The sequence below is a fragment of the Rhinopithecus bieti genome, unplaced genomic scaffold, assembly GCF_001698545.2.
Source record: "Rhinopithecus bieti isolate Rb0 unplaced genomic scaffold, ASM169854v2 scaffold_4600, whole genome shotgun sequence".
Classification (NCBI taxonomy): Eukaryota; Metazoa; Chordata; class Mammalia; order Primates; family Cercopithecidae; genus Rhinopithecus; species Rhinopithecus bieti.
In genome coordinates this window covers 1,498,408-1,502,670 of record NW_016804545.1, presented here as the reverse complement: position 1 = coordinate 1,502,670, position 4,263 = coordinate 1,498,408, and the positions used below count along the sequence as shown (strand labels likewise).

The following is a 4,263-nucleotide window of genomic DNA, read 5'->3' as shown; positions in this document are numbered from 1 at the left end:
CGGGAGCGGGGCTGGGAGCCCAGGGGCCCCCCCCCCGCCGCTCCCGGGGGCCGTGACGGTGAGCGGCCGTGCCTCGCGGCGGGGATTGTGACGCGCCCCGCCAGGGAGGGGCGGGCGGGGGTGGGCGCCGGCCAGGGGCGGGCGCCCGAGGTGAGAGCCTGCACCTGGCTCAGCGCCCTGCAGCTCGGCGCGAGGCTCCGCGCGGCTGTTGGGGCCGTTGCAGGGTGCGGGCGAGCGTCGACCCTGGCCGCTCCTGGAGGAAGTGGTGGGAGGTAGGTGCTGGACCCGGGACTACTCTCGCTGGCTGCGCCCGCGGAGTGCTCTGACCCGGGGAGCCCCAAACCCTGCCTGGGATGGAGCGAGGGTGGCGCCCGGCGTGGGGGTACGAGCAGCGCGGAGACGTCGGGGAGGAGGGGATGGCCGATTTGGGGCTGCAGAGTCTCAGCAGCGGCCGTGGAGCATGCGGGGTTTGGCGATTTGCTAGTGCAGCCGCAAGAGGCAGTCTTCAGAACCAGTTGTTGGGTGGCCGGTGGCCGATGCAGTGGAGGAGAACCCCGATAGTGGTCCAGTAAAAAGTCGAGGGGAAGAATTTACATCATCCAAGAAGCAGGCATGTGTGAAAATACTTTAGTTTAGAATTTTATCATGAAAATACTTTGGTTTAGAATTTTGTAGTTAACGACAGTAAACTGAATTGTGAGCTCCCGGCACATTTTTTGAGCCTATGTTATATGTTAATTGCCCAGTTAGGCAAATCGCTTGGGCCCAGGACATAGAATGTACTAAATAATTTGCTGTCTGCACGTATAATAAGGGAATCTTTAGATTATTTCCCAGTTTCAGGACCTATCGTTGTAAATGCCAAACTGCCATTTCTAGCAACGCTGATAAAGTTCTTGAATCTGAGAGAATTGAGATTTCTGTTTTCTGGTCGCTGTGATAGGTTGATGGTTAGAAAAGAGGGTGATTTAGAAGTGTAAGGGTGGAGGCTTCTTAAACTTCCTGGGCTCCCTAACAATTCAGATTAGAGTCAAGGTGTAGAGTTGGCTGTGGGTGATGGATGTCATGGAGGCTTTCATGGTTCATGGGGGTTTGGCTTACTGTGGGGTAGAAGAAAATTCTGGTAGTCCTACAGTTTGATCCTGAACTAGACAGGTTGGTATGAGTTCACTCATTTAAGAGACTGAATAAAATTTGTAAAGAATTAGAAATTTGGAGAGAAAAGTGCCTTTAAAGTTTACGTCAAGCTATCTTGAAATTTAGAAGTTAGAGGTAGATTTATGAATTTGGATCCAGTCGGCAAAACTTGATCCATCAAATCTCTTTTCCTAAAACTATCAACCTACAGGCCTAGGAAGCTTAGGTTATTCATTCACACTAAACAAGTAAGGAACGCTAATAGCTAATTTAACACTGTTTTGCCTGCTGTCAGTGAAAGTTTCTCAAACAAAACGGTTCTTTGAGAAGAGGGTTAGGAACTGATAGTTAAAACGAAAGCTCTTTTAGTGACTGGCTGAGCCTCTTAGACCAAGTCATTTTGTACCCTTCCTTCCCTTCTCGTTCCCCAGCTGTACAGGGAAGATAATAAAGCTCATGGATTACGTAACATGGGTGAGACAGCTTGAAGATAACTGTGAAGACTTAGTTATTCTAGGATGAAATGTGGAGATCTCCTCATAACACATTGTGCCTTGTGACAAGACTTGTTAAAGCACATTATGTTCTAAACATAATGAGGCAGATATATGAGAAAGCTAAATGTTATGCTGAAACTGTTTGCTAAAGACCTCAAGTCTGGCACAATGTCCGATTATATACTTGGGATCTCCTAATACTTGACAGTCTGCTCTTTGGCCAAAGCAGGCCGTGACACCGGTTTCATAAAGTAGGCGTTTGAGTGCTTTCTGTGTAATATGCACCTAGAGAAATTAGATGCATGAAAAGACACCGCCCCAAAATTGTGTGATTTTAATTCATTTCACATGCTTAAGTTGGATCGATTTCAAAGGTTTTAAAGTTTTTTTTCCCATGTCTTTTACAATAGCTGTGAACATGCCTTATTGGTTTCACCATTTGCTCATGACACAAAGAGGTTTTGATACGATGTGGGTTTGTTTTGTGGCTTTGGTAATGGCGATATGGTTAGCTAGTAGTGAAGGTACAAGTTACCTTGAATTCATGAGTTTATGGGATGAGATAGAATAGAGAAACGCACCATTCATTATTAGTAATGTAAAACATCCTAGAATTGTGCCTTTTGATTGTGGGCCAATGTTATATGTAGAACCAGCAGATTTACTGAATTACGGTTTAATAATTCTTTCAATAAACATTCGTTGAACGCTTAGTAAGTTGCTACTTGCCTGACCTGAGGTTAAAAAGATGAGTGTTGCCTTGAGGAATTTGTATTTTGGAAATTATCAGCATAGTGAGAGAGAGAGCAAAAAAACCTCACAAAAAGCAGATATAGGAAGGCTTTCAAAAAGAATGAGAATTTCAGCTGTGTCTGGCAGAGAACGTGGAGTTCATCAAGCAGCGGGTGCATTCTGCGGCAGTGTACAGTTGAGGAGTTACAGGTGGCTTGGTAGAGTTGGACCAGGGTGGGGTTGCCATATTAATAAGGCTGTAGAACAGTGCTGTGAACATTGACCAGTAGGTTACAGGGAACCTTCAGAGGGTTTTATGAAGGGGAATTATATTTGATTTTTACTTTAGAAGGATATTTCCACCAAAACCAGCATTTTGAGTGGTCCAAAATGTATTGAGCATAATCCAAATAATATCTGAAAGACAGGAGTCTCACACAGCAATTAGACTTGAGGTCTATTTTGCTGAAGCCCTCAGAAACTGTTGAAAAGCAGAAATAATTATACAACAGACCTTTCTTGAGTATATTCTACTTTTAAGACTGGAAGAATAGGGATACAAATTAAATAAGATACTTCCCCATTTTCAAGCAACCTGCATTCAGTAGGAGAAATAACACAATTATAATGCAGTACAGAATCTGGGTGTCAGACATAAAAATGTCAGATTCTAGCAATGTAGGATTCTGAGATGAGAGAAGAAAGTCTTTCAAATTAGCAAAAATAACTTTTTAAATAGAAATTAAACTACAAGCAGTTAAACATTCAGAGCAATCGTAACTACAGTTCTTGTCTTTTAACTCTTGCTTCACACATGTCCTTTTCTCATATTCTCTTGAGTCACATTTGATCTACCATACTACTAGCTATGCGATCTTGTGCCCTGGTTGTCGCATTTGTGAAGGATGATAACAATACCTACTTCGGAGGGGTGTGATTAGAAAAATAGGTTAGTAACCAGAACAGTGCCTGGAAAAATAGCTCATACTTATTGAGCACGTAATAGTTCTACTTGATATAAAAATGCTGTAATTGAATAAGAACTGACTTTAAAGGCAGGATTTTTTTTTTTTTGTCATGTTAAATCTATCCATGAGCATCTAATAAAGCCTGTACATTCAGAGAAACTAACATTCTTTTAAACTCGGATTCTTGAACAAGTGATTTTCCTTTTATCTGGTGATCATCTTTCTGAAGTCTGATTTTCATTTTTAGCCCTCAGCTTTGTCATTAAGTCACTAATCACCAAATCCAACACGTTTTTTAAATTAAAAACCTGCCCATTCTATGGCATTTGCTGCTGTGTATCACCCTTCCTCTTTAAATCTCTTCTCCCTTGGCTTTCCTGAAGTCCGTTCCCCCATCTCAAGATCTCTTGCGTCCAGGTCTCCTTCACTTACGTTGATGTTCTTCGGAGTTCGTTCTCCTGCCCCTTTTTTCTTTGTGAATTTCATCTATCTAAACGTGCTCTGATGTCTTGTGAGTTCTAGGCCTAGAGTTTAGCCCTGTGTGAATGTCTCATGAGGGCATCTCCAAACCCAGTAAGCTGCACAAAGCTCATTATCTCCACACATTTGCCCAAACCCAGTTTTACTAACCTTACTGCTCTGTTCCCTTTATCTAAATGACACTATTATCTGTCAGGTGCCAAAGACAGGTTTTTTACATGGGAGAGTAAATGCCTTCCTTTTGTATACTTGTCACCATGTCCTGTCAGTCCAACTTCTGAATTACTTCTTACCTGTTCTTGGCTATCCTCAGTCACTGACTGAGTCAGCCATCTGGTTCCTGACCATTAATTGCCCAGTTTACTATGATATCTGTCTCAAAGGTTTTTTTTCAGATGATAAAAGTATTGTATGCTTTTTGTAAAAAAAAAAAAAAAAAAAAAAAAAAA

General features: G+C 42.6%; 1 protein-coding gene across 14 annotated transcripts in view; it reads left to right on the top strand.

The window, feature by feature from the left end:
• Positions 1-4,263, top strand: part of SSX2IP (SSX family member 2 interacting protein) — a 56,033-nt gene that overhangs the window by 368 nt on the left and 51,402 nt on the right. For 12 of the 14 annotated variants that reach the window (XR_001884897.1, XR_001884898.1, XR_001884899.1 and 9 more), the window contains exon 1: positions 92-272. The exons of 1 other annotated variant lie outside the window; for it this stretch is intronic. The gene's annotated coding sequence lies outside the window, so the exon portion shown is untranslated. Of the gene's footprint in view, positions 1-8; positions 59-91; positions 273-4,263 lie in introns of those variants that run through there. One more of the 14 variants, XM_017869130.1, reaches the window with a different exon arrangement.